The following is a 13783-nucleotide window of genomic DNA, read 5'->3' on the forward strand; positions in this document are numbered from 1 at the left end:
TAATTTTGTAAATTATGAATAAATGACCTATATCTGTATATATTATAAATATTGTATATAACTTCCTTTACAATATTATTCTTATCTAACATACTCTTTCAACGCTACGCTTATTAATTAAATCGTACACTATTCATTCCTTTTTTAGATATGGAAATAACCGAAAACATTCCAGCAAAAAAGCAATAGTATTAAGCTCAGGCTTTAAAGCATTAATGCAATTTGCGCATTCGTTTCACCATAAAATTCGTTATTTTTTCCGTTAATCCGTAAAGTATTAACAGGTTATGTTCTTAGTAAAATTAACGTTTATCTCTCATCGAATAATATGATTGGGTGGTTACACACAGATCGGGTTTGTAGTGGAACTATTCATTAATGTATTACAGGCGAGATTAAATCTTCCTTATAGAGTCATAAGGTCTTTTTTCCGCGCGTGAATTAGTTAAAGGGATATTTTTATAGCTGGTGAACTAGGCTTCACTGGAGATGAGATGCGTCCAGGTCAATGCCTGGATTCTGAAGTGAGAAGCGATATCGAAGCGATGCAGTGTGGCCGACAGCCGTGCACAATCTGCCAGCAACATTTAATATAGCTCAGTTTTATTTAATAAGCGTTAAATTCAACAACGGTGACGCTAAGGCGATTATTTTTAGAAACATATTTCATTTCAAGGGTAATTTTATTACATGTGTTATTCACCTTAATGGACGGTCTTAAAAGTTGCGATGGGTTGTTAAATATAGTCTTACATTGTGATGTTTATGGAGAATTATTTCGCGATATTCTGTAGTTGTTTTGTATGTTCTATATTTCATATGAGCTATGGCGGCTCGCTCTTTAATAATAATACTATTTTAAATAGATAAGTACTTAATCAAAAGCTGTGAAGTAGTGTAAAGACGAAATAAAAAATATTTAGATGAATTATTATAAATAGATATTAAAAAATTTTATTGACCGTATGTAGGCCCTCCTGAATACGTATCTCGTAACGAAAGATTTCGGAATAGAATGCAATTTTAGGACCATAGATTAAGTATAGTATTTGCCACTATGTACGTTTAGGATAATTGAAAATTGTTTGATATATTGATATTGTCAAACTTTTTTTATATTACCTAAAAATAATAATAATAAATTAATGAGTGACCGTCAGTGCTGCCTCTTCAGAGCGATATAGGAACTAAAATTACTGTTATAAATTCGTTCTATGTTTGCCACTTGACTGCAAATGACGCTGTTAGTCAGAGAAAAGTATATCTATTTATTTATTTATCTAGAAATTACAGCAATTGTTGTAGCACAATATTCTATATCATCATATTAGCCGTTAATTGTCCACTGCTAAACATAGGCTTCTACCATAAAGGGGGCAAACGTAGTTTTAGAGATGTTTTAAGAGGGATGCTGCTACCCATCCCTTGACTTTTAAATCCTCTTAATCGCTTGTTATGACACCCACGGGAAAGAAAGAGATGGCCCATTCTATGCCGGGATCACACAAGCGTAATACTCATTCGTGAAATATTCATTTAATAATTAATTTTATAGCGGTACAGGCGAAGTAATGACTTCATAACATGACGTCGCTGCTTCGTAGACTTGCTAGTGTAGTATTATTTTATCTGTAGTGGTATGTCGTCGATGAGGCGAAGTACTTAACATTCTATTTGGGCTTATAATTGGAAAACTACGAAATATGTAAATTGGACTGATATATTATGCATTAAAATTGTCACGTGAGAATCAAATTTTGAATTTTAGTCATTTATTAAGGTTATATTTTCTCAAAATTCTATTTTGTCTGTATATTACACGATATTTCTGGCTCGATTCCGATAATTTTTATTTATTTATTTATTATTTATTGTACAATAAAACTTTATCAGCTAACCGTTAGGTAAAAACAGAAGCGTATGAAAAGCAGATGTGGTGAAAAATACCCAAAAAAAAACTTATATAAGTTTTTTTTTTTTGGGTTTTGTATAAATTTTACCAGGATTAAAGTTGATTTTTAATAGAAAATCTTTTATTTTATAATTCTTTTATCTTCCCTTGCGTGTAATGTAATATGGAATTAATTTCCTAAGCCCCTAAGATATATATAAGATTTTTTTTATACAACTTAGAATGGCAAACAAGCTGACGGCCTACCTGATGGAAAGTGGTAACCGTCGCCTATAGACATGAGCAGTAGCATGGACATAACAGTGTATACTGTTAATGTATATGTTATAATATATTAGATACCTATATTTATTAGAAGGTCACAAGAATAATTTGTATCTTGCACTAATTTTATTACCTTAATTATATATTTTTAAGTTATTTTTTTCTAATCCTTCCAGTTTTTAACTTTATCTTTTTAAAAGCGTGTGAAATATTCATTAGATGCAACTTAGCTCTATAATTGTACGATTCTTGGAATATATATATATATATAAAATACGATTATATCCTTTCCTTTCACTAAACCAAAACGCACAATATAAGTCTGATGTAGGTGCAAATGTCGACCTATATCAAGAGCCGGGGCGGTCCGTACTAATTCCCTAAAATACTGGCCCACTTTTAATTTGCAATTTTACCTGAACTCATTCTTGACTGAAATTTAAATTATACGCTTTAAATGACAGTGAGAATATAAGTTTTTTTATGCAACTTACACTGGCAAACAAGCTGACGGCCCACCTGGTGGAAAGTGGTAACCGTCGCCTACAGACATGAGCAGTACCATGGACATAACTGTGTAAACTGTTTCCTATATTTATTTTGATTTATAATTTTTGCAGATTTTTAATGCATAGAACGCATTTTATTTATTAAATAATTAAGATATATTATGTGCGTAAGTATACAGAACGCTGATAAAAAAAAACAAGACAGCTTAATGATGTTGAGTTGTTCAGAAAATCTAAGCGTACATATAGCATGAACCTACTTTATTTTACTTAAAAAAACTACATACTAAGACTTGAAAAATATACTACATACTAAGACTACACGTATATAAATTTGTTAAAAAATAACATTATTAATAATTTTGACATAAAAGGAAGAATTAATTTCAAAACTGTTAACCATTTATCGTTCATAAATGTTCAATATAATATTCATAACGTCATTAGTTACCTGTTTATTATTCTGTGAATATCTTATTTTGTCCTTACGGCGTTTTTTTTTCGGCTATTTAAATCACTTTCAGACGATTTCTATTCATAACGCAAATCGTGTCATTCGATTCTATTTTTAAAAAGATGTGCAAAGATTTACGATGAATTTATTGGAATTTGTTATTCTAAATTATTTCTCCTTTAGATTTGTTAGGTGACGTCATGTTACATTTAGTTGAATGGAAAAAGTGTATTAAAATTATTTTACTAATTTTTTTTAAGTACGGTTGTTCCGTTATGGAACAGGCTAAGGTCGGAGACCATGCTGCCTAGTTTTCAATATAATAATTTGTCTGGAGTATTATTTTACTAAATTTACTAAAATTTTTTTTGCCCGTACCGTTTGGTAATTTGGGAAGTGTCAGCACTTTGTTTAAATATAAAGAAGGAATGAAAATGATGGTTTCCAACAATATTAATAAAATATACTCCCGCCAAAATATTTATTTACTTATTTACATTTTATTGCATGATTTATAAAAATAATAAATACAGTAAATTTTAATGACATGTAATGCAAAAGTTTTGAATGGATGTTTTAGTATTTGAACTTAGTTCTTATTTCTAGGATTTGACAGCAGGCATTTAATTGTTTTTTAGCGGGAATGTCTATGGCAATAAAATATGGTTCGAAAGAGTTTGAATATTTTTTTTCTGGTGTTCATCGATTGTGTACAGGAATAAACCCGTTTGTGTGTAAGATAATAACGACTATGGGTTATATACGAACGGTTGCGATTTGCAAACGGGTTCAAGTGTGAAATTAACACCAGTACGATTACGATTCTCGAAGTATTGTATCGATGCGGCCGCCATGCGCCGACTAAGCCATTATGATGTTCAGCAGTCTTCGATTGAATATGCAATGCCTACGTACGAATTCCTTTTACGGTTTCATTGGCTTTTTGTGATATAATAGTCATTCTTTTGGCCAGTGTTAACGATAATAGAACATTATTTTTAATATTACCTGCCAATAAGTTTTTCTTTTAATTTAGAGTTGCTATATGTGTAAAATATTTTTGTATATTAGTATGACATTATAACTGGAATGCGAGGGATATTTAAGACTAGGAATTTGGTTATTGCGAGATATCTTTTCGTTCGTATATAAATATTATTTCGCGTCAAAAAATACTTGTAACCGAAATATATGTACAGAATAAATTTTCAGATTTTTTTTAAAATACTAACAATTTCCCGTGACTTATTCTGCATAAGTTATTGTATAAACTAACTCGCTGTTCGTAGTTTTAATAGTTCCCTTATACATTAGTCAGTTTCTTCTTATACATATATATGTAAAAAATATTTTTCAACTTTCTTGTTTAAAGTTAAAAATTATGTCTGAATTTATATTTTCTCAAAACTATTCTCGTCAACCCTAGCATTTTGCTAGAAAGTTCGTTCAAACAAGTACTTATTATTCATTTAAGTTCTATAATCTATTGATAATTTCAACACCGCATATTTTGCCCTTAAACGCTTCGAACTATCAGCAAACACCAAAGTTCAGCTTTCCGGGAGTGAATCAATAAGTTTTTATCATTATAAGTTATTCATAGTTGGCATTTCATGAAATATCAAATTGCTACACGTTAAGGGGCATGTAATTGAATTATTAAACGACGATATCGTAATCTACAGTGTTGCCATACACTCTATGGGACAGAGTAACAAATATTAATCCAGACAAATAAAAAAAAAAAAAACTATAGTACAGTTTACCTAAATTATCGTGTTAATTTCGGTCTCTTATGAACCATAAACAATGCAACGCGAAAATATAAAAGTTATTAGAGTAATAAATAACAGGCCTCCCTTTTGAGGAGTCTTGCCAATAGTCGCCACGCTTGGCAGGCGGATTAGCAACCACAGTTAGGCTTTAGAATTGTTTTAAGAGGGACGCTGCTGCCTACCTCTCGCTCTCCCTTAGTCGGCTCTTACGACACCCACGAGAAAGGAAGGGGTGGCCTATTCTATGCTGGGAGCTCACGTCAACTCTAGACAGGCTAATGACCCTGTGATAAAAAGTGGTAAGCCTTTCCCTATAAAAATGAACAAGATTATGATTAAATGATGGTATGCCGTTAGGCCCAATGGATGACCCCACCCTCGTTTTGCTGCTCGCTGCAGGTCGGCTAGCGTTATGTTCTCTATAGCGACGCGAGCAGAGAGTTGGGAACACCTATAGATATCTTCTTGATTGTTTCTTCATTTTTTTTTATTTTAAACTATAAGAGTAAAGTACAAAGAACATAAAGTTTAATATAGTATAAGATTTAGACTCAAACATTGTACTATCTGATAAAAAATATATATTTTATGTGATAAAATAATATGGGCCGTATGGTCCCGGCATAGAATAGGTCACCCCTTCCTATCCCATGAGTGTCGTAAGAGACTACTAGGAGAGGGCGAGGGATGAGCAGTAGCGGCCCTCTTAAAACATCTCTAAAGTTTGACTGCGGGTGCCAATCCGCCTGCCAAGCGTGGCAACTATTGGCAAAACCTTCTAAGGGGCAGGCTTATGTTCAGCAGTGGACAGTTAAAGGCTGATATGATGATGATGTGATAAAATAATGCATTGTTCTCTGCATTGATCGTGTACGCATATTTTTAAAGATTTAAAATTAAAATTTAATATGTCGATGTCGTGCGCGTATCTGTTCAAGGTACATCTGATTCTTTCTTTTACTTTCTCAGTGCTTTTTGTATAAATTTTAAATTGACTGTGTTTTTTGGAATAATACCCTTGGAGTTGTTGTTACGTCATAAAACTGAAGTAATAAAACTGATATCTGATATGACAGTTGTTTTTTATTCTGTCTCAATGTTTAGTGGTACCCTAATTAATGAGATAAGACAACTTTACGATCTCCACTAAAATTTTAATCATTATTCCGCGGACGAGAAAATAATAAAAAAAAAAAATAAAAAATAATACGTTTAATTCCACCTAACATTAAAGTCTGTTAATATAAAATGCTGGAACAGAAGTTTTTCGTCGAAACTCATTTCGTTTCGACGTCTTCTTTTAATAAAGCCGGTGCGTTTGCGCGGGTGCGAGCGGGACGGGTGAGGAGAAGGGAGGGGGGCGGGAAATTATAGGGCTGTCCGCGTTCACCCGCGCCTAATGATGGATGGTGAACGAGCACTCGCTCCAGTCCACGTAATGAGAATTGTGGTGGTAGCCCCGGCACGACGTTCTATTTTTAATTTAGCTATTTTGTTGTCTATGCACATTCTATTGCAGTGTAGCCAACACATAACAGTGGAGTTCAAATTAGTGTTGCATAGTAAAAACTTTTTTTATTTTTTTATGGTAAAAAAAATGTTAGTTGAGATTTTAGTCTATTGAAATCTACTTACTTGCTTATATAGGCATTACGAATATACATATATATACACTTTTACATTTTTTTTTCAACAAGTCCATATTTATATAATGAGATATTTATATGATTTGATTAATTACTAATTTTATACATGTGAAAGTGAGTTTGTTTGTTTGTTACCTCTTAGCAACTTCACGGCTTAAGTTATCACTATAAATGAGACCTGAATATATACGTACAATATGGGATGGAGAAAGATATAGGCGACTTTTTTATCTCGGTCTCGAAGTCGCGGATAAAAGCTAGTTGAAAGTAAATCATATTTGCCAATTTTAAAATTACTTTCATAATAGTTCCGGAAATGAGCACGAATCTATTTGCTTCATACACGAGTTGACATGAATATTTCCGAGTATCTAACATCGTATAATGTTTAGTTTGACAGGTTTGATATTTTTCTCTCGAATCGCAAACCAATCTCGATTTATTCGATCTTTCCGAGAAATCGATGTAAACGGTTTGCATCGGATAAATACATGCCATCGTAAATAAACGAATAGACTCGGTAAAAGAGGAAATTCTCAAATATATTGATTCAGGATATTGTCGTATCTCCCATAGATTTACAACGCATTTACGTCTCATTTCGTCATTTCATTTTACTTCGTGTTTAATGGAGGATACCTTTTTTATTTTTATATGGCGATAATATCAATCTAATTATGCTTGTTGTGCATTTAACGAATACGGAATACGGTAGTTAGTGCATTCAAATAAGATAATAAAATATCGGTGATTTTAAAACATGACGAGATTATTAAAAATTGTATTGGGTTATAGCAAATTATTATTGGAAAATAAACCAATAAATGTGACAAAAAATTCGACTGTCAAATTTTATGCCTACCGTTAATATGAAGTTTACAGTACTGCCACAATTAAGACAGATCTAAGGTCTGTTACATGTGACAGTGAGCGTTATTGTATGTTTCAAAACACGATACGATACGGTTTTATTATAAAACCGTTTTCTGATACAACAAATTATAACATCCAATTTATTTTTGATTACATACAGCTCAATTTCTAATGACTAATACACTAGCGCCATTTTATATTAGCTGTGGCCATTTTGTATATGTGCTGCCATCTATATGTGCACTCAACGTTAGCAGTAAAACGTAAATAGTTTTACAGAGAATCTTTATACTGGACAAGTTTACGATTCCACGTTTTGTGTTTAATCAAATTTAATGTTTAGTTATTGACGAAGGCAAATCAAACTAACATTAAAATGATTACACGACCTCAGAAGAGGACTATAAACATTTCGTGGAACTAATACGAGAATACTGTGAAACGTTTTTGTGTGTTACCAAAGATATCGTTAACGTAGTTCTAAATTTAAATTTTTTTCATTCCAATATCCAAATGATATTATACACGTATAGGCATTATAAGAATCAGTTATAGTTTGTTATTATATAGTCTGTGATATTTATCTTATCTATATTGTCTTTGATTTAGAAAAACTTACATCTCTCTATCTCTTTGGTTTGGTAAAATATTAAGTGCACATGTGTGAATAAAAGATTTAAGCGACATTTATTATAACGAACCCACTGCGTAAAACTCAATCAATACAAATTCTATCTATAGTTGAAGTGTTAGTCTAACGTATTTGTTATGCTGACTTTTTCAGAATATCCTGGAATTTTTTACGTACATATAATACATACGGTATTTAAAAAAAGAAATATTAAAGATGCTTATCATTTGTCTAGTATAAGTTTTACACAGTACAAGCTTTATCTTTTATTTGTGTTTGAGGTCAGCTAAGCCGTAGTACGTCAGTTCATTTAAGTAAGCTTTGCTTAGTTTAAGACTAGATGGCGTCGCGTAACATACCTAATGAAATTCATTTTATAGAGAGTATAATTTCCGATATTTGTTTATTTATTTATTTATTTATTTTTTACATCCACTGGGTGAGCCTTACAGTCTTCCAATACGCCCATCCATATTAGCGACTTAAGACGATGTACAGTGTAATAAAGTATTTACTCGTACAAATTTTGTACAAGAAACATCTATATATATATAATATAAATATTACGAAAAGTATAAAATTTCCCATACCGTATATTTTCTCATTGTCGTTGCAGTAAAAGTGTAGTGCGGTGCAATCATATCGCATTCTCGATTTATCGACATCGGAGGCACTCCGCCATTGCTCATTCGATATTTCGTATCGACTCGTATTTCGCTCGGTGTTATCACTCGGATAGCTCGAGATTAGCTTTGTTGGCATTAGCCATAAAAATTGTTCAGTTTTATGAAAATTGCAAAAAAATATATATTAAATATATGCAGTTTTTAAAAAATATTAACAGTTTAGAAAATATGTAATGTATTTTTCTTAACAGTGTAACGTTTATTTTGATTTTTTATGTTGTGTGTTTTGGAATCTATGTGATAATTTGTAGATAAAAAATATGAAATAAGGAATGGATAGTAATGAATAAGGGTTTAAGCTTGGCAGGGGATCGACAAGTAATACTATTACTGAATTATTAAGTTTTTTTATTTGACTTACACGTGTCGTATCACATTTTGTAAGTCCTATCAATTTTTTAATACTAAATAAAGATTCACGTTTATTATTAGTGAATTGGATTTGGGGTTTAAGTATTTAATGTTTAGTTCGATATATAAAACACTAACGACCAAGCCTGGTTTAACACGGTTTTCGAAAATAAAATATAGTCCATGTTATTCTCTATAGTGTAGCTTTTAAAGTAAAGTATTTTTAAAATCAATTATGTGTGTTTTTTTTTATTTCATCTATTAGTGTTTGTATAATCATAAAATCAATTATTTCCTCTTTATAGTATAATTAATTTAGATTAAGTTTATTTAAATGGTCCTATATTTGAATAAAAATCATACGAAACCAGAGACAATAACGAAATAACGTGTAATGTTTTTAAGAGGTGGTGTGTGTCTGTGGTTATTTGTCTTTGATTTTTACAAAGCCTAGTGATTCTCTATGGCTGAATGTCGAACGTTAGGTTCTCGCAGTGGGCACTATTCCCTGTTATCGTTTTCTGATAATAAACGCCATGTTCGCCTCCGCAACGGGCTTACAAGATAGTTTTTACAATTTACGGTGTAATGATACGATTTGTGGTCGACGAATTTTCCGGGTTCTGTTTATCTGTCTTTCTTTAGAATATGGATACCGACATGATTTTGTAAGAATCAATAAAAATATTATAATAATAATATGAAATACAATTACCATATTGAATAACTTACATAATGATGGCGATTTCTTCTCCTATTATTATATATTGTATTTATTATAAATATTTAATTTAATTAATAAATAAATTTATTGTTTTAATTTATTTTTTATTTGTTTTTAATTTTAATTTGATAATGCTTCAAAATTTATTACATCATTAAAATACTTAATTTATTGGAATGAAGAAATATTTTAAAAAAATTAATTAGCAGATAGTTATCAAATAATATTTTTTATATATGATATATTAATATATGTTTACGTACCTTACACATTAATTCCGTTCCAAGAGCAACATTTAAATTCGATACAAGAGATTTAAATTCGATAGTTCTTTTGGATGTAATTTATTTGTTTACGATTTACATGATTATTTTTAAAAGGTTGTCTGGAAATTACTTAATGATTACACCGCATTTTATATAACTTTTTATTAAAATTAAATGTATTTATTATTTTTATTATTGGTACAAAAAAAGTGTAGATAAATAAATGTTTATTTTTAATTATTATTAATACGGGAGCATTTACTCCTATATAAATATTGTTAAATAATAAAATAGGATTTTCCTAAATCAAGTAGGTATAAAAGGTAAATATGAAATAGGAGTCTATATGGTTTTCCAATTACGCCAAAGTCCACTATCCCAAGTATAAAGGCTTAACATTCGCATGTGATCGGACATATGCCTTTTATTATCAAATTTACGTCAACATTTATAATAGTGATTGTACTTAGTATTATCCGTCGATAAAAACTGCTTAGAACGCCCACTATCGACAAAAGCTTAGCCCTAAAAGATTTTAGACGTTTATCGAGGGATGCCGTTAATAGCCTGCGCAGACGAAGGACTTGTCCGTTTAAAATTTCACTTTATGTTTGCCTAGTCTGCTCAGGTCTTTATGTCTGACCAGAGACAATATGTAGTGTATTTTTTAATCTGGTTATAATAAAAATCTAAAGGTTTATGCTAATGCTAAAAAGACATCGGTCTTAATGGAATGAAAGGAATCAAACTTTTTAGACAAAAAGAAGTTTTTTAAATCAGTTCTAAATTGACGAGAGTGGTACACTTTCAAAATTTTTTGAACTAGTAAAAGTAGGACAAAAAACAAATAACGGGTCATGTGTCTCGTATGGACTTAAAAAAATATATTTTTGATTTTGAGTATCTCTTTTATAAAGGCGAATAAAAAGACATTAAGTACTTGTAATTGCAAATACCAATATGTCCTATAACATAGTTATAATTTTTTAAATAAATATTTTTTTTTATTTTCAAAATTTACGATTCGTACCATAGTTAATTTGAGTTACTAGTACTCAACGTTGGCCAGACAAAAATACAATGTTAAAAGTGCATCGAACTCGACAAAGTGAGCAACGTGCAATTAAATCATAAATTTAACATCGATTCGACGCAACCAACAATCACACAACAGATAATGAAACAAAACGAATTGATGAAAAATAAAAATCGAGTACTCGCCAACGCCATCAGTGTTGCATGCAATCGATTGCATTGGTCTTAGCCGGGTGGGAAATTAGCGGGATGCGGCCGGTAGGTTTTTAACCGATTTCGGATAAGGAGGAGGTCCTCAGTTCGACTTAATTTTGTGTGTGTGTTGCGCGATATCTTCACCCGTTATGCATTGCATCGATTTCTATATATATATTTTTTTGTATTAGATAAAGTTGTGCTTGTACAAATTTTGTTCCAATTTATTTTGTAGAACAATTAACGATTGGAACTTTTCTTTTTGTCAAATTAGTATTGTCACTTAGTCTGTTATACCGTGGTATATATTATAAAAAAATATTTAGCAATTCAAGTACCTTACTAATATTATAAACTAGAGATTCGGCCCGGTTCCGCACGGACAGATAAAATTTTCAAAAAAAAAAAAATATAGCCTATGTTACTCATATTGTTAAGAGCGTATTCCTTTTCATAATATTGCCAGCACATTTGCAATGCCTCTGGTGATGCGGATGATCATAGGCGGCGGTAGTCACTCACCATCAGGTGAGATGCATGCTCGTTCGCCCTCTGTGTTATAAAAAAAAGCTCCATACAAAAATTTACCAATATTTTCTTTTTCAATACACACTAAGGAAAGAGTACATTATGCCCCACTAGCACAGATACAATCTATTGTCTGCCGTATAACATTTCATCGGCAAATAATTCACTAAATCGTAGCCTTACCCTCTTAGATGACCGTCCAGATAATATGCAAATGAGCCAGCCGACGAATCCGAAATAAAAGGATTATAAGATCAATGCCCTTTTAAGTGACCCAAATAAGATAATTCTTAGCGACACATCAGACGTTTCGGCTGTCAATAAGTATTAAGGATAATATTGCTAGCTTAAAATATGCATTTCGAGAATGCGCCCGTGTAAATTTAGGTATTTTTGCTTATTTATTTCGCATCGGCGCCGTCGTGTGCCACTGTCGATGCGACGTTTAGCTCGCTGACATCTCTTTTCAATTATATTAGTTCGTTTTGTTTTGCCAAATACCCAATAATACTTTACGATCGTATAAATTACATCTAATAGGTGGATTTGGTGATTATTTTTTGAACATATTTAATTATGTTTCAATGCAATAATAAGATCTTTACGGTTTTATTTTTGTTTCTAAATACTTTTTTTTTAAGTTTGAAATGGCAGCAAAAGTATGTTGTTGATTATTTAAAAAAAAATTAGTTAATGGCATACGTGCATACTACTTTGAATTTAAGATTTCAAAGTTTGAGAGATCAAATTAGCAATAATTTTGAGTGTTAATCTCTTCTCTCTGTGATGTAAAACACTGTTAAGTATTTTTTTTTTATACAACTTAAAATGGCAAACAAGCTGACGGACTCAGGTGTTATTCCTCTGTACCCAGTAAATTCACGCCATATCCCACCCTTCAAACCGAAACACAGCCATGCAAACACAACTGCTTCACGGTAGAAACACGAATGGGACAGAGGTACCCAAGCAATCGACTTTTGTACAAAGTCTCCCTCTGGTCGGTAACAATAATAATAAGTAGTGTACAGTTAAAAGATTATGGTGAAATATTACGTTTTATCCTGAAAATATGCAGACCTACATACCAACCTATTATTAGACATTTTCTGTCAATACTGCAACTAATCTATTAGTATTCGAAAGTTATATCGATATTTTCCATTCTATAGCACAGCAAACATTAAAAACTGAATATATCAATAATTAACAATACCTTTTTAAAGGGCGACATCTGCGCCACAGATAAAAAACGCGGGAAAACGGCTTACACGATAAAGCTATCCTGGCAGCGGGACAAATGATGGGCTTTTGATGCGTACAGATTAATAATGGTATAGTTTACAAGTGACAATGTAGCGTACTAGAGAAAAGAATTCCTTTGATTGTGGTATTAGTACACGTTATTTGAGTATAGTGTTTTTTTTTATTCAACATAGAATGGCAAACAAGCCGATTAACTCATCACTTTTTTTTTAATATGTGATAATGGAATGGTACCCGACTCGCGCTATCGGTATACGGCGGAACAAACGTGAAGGAAAAAAATGAAGTAGGTACTAGTTAGCCCATCGTGACGAATATCAACAAGAATTGTTCATATATATATATATATATATATATATATATATATATATATATATATATATATATATATATATATATATATATATATATATATATATATATATATATATTTTAGTTACAATATCTATATCCAATTTTTGATGTCGATATGAAGAATCCAGTCGAAATTAATATAAATATCCGAACCGTACGAGTGATATCGGAATAGGTATGATATTTTTTTCACTATAAATGTACAGATGAATCCAATATATAGATATCGGAGAGGTATTGACATTAACCATGCTTACTTTTTTTTGAATAGGTGATAATGGAATGGTAACCCAACCAGTGAGGAATGATAGGTT

General features: G+C 31.3%; 1 protein-coding gene across 1 annotated transcript in view; it reads left to right on the plus strand.

The window, feature by feature from the left end:
* Positions 1 to 13783, plus strand: part of LOC113512569 (protein dachsous) — a 424518-nt gene that overhangs the window by 28897 nt on the left and 381838 nt on the right. The gene's annotated exons all lie outside the window — the stretch shown is intronic.

Source organism: Galleria mellonella, unplaced genomic scaffold (genome assembly GCF_026898425.1).
Source record: "Galleria mellonella isolate WM207_F2 unplaced genomic scaffold, CSIRO_AGI_GalMel_v1 utg56, whole genome shotgun sequence".
Lineage (NCBI taxonomy): Eukaryota > Metazoa > Arthropoda > Insecta > Lepidoptera > Pyralidae > Galleria > Galleria mellonella.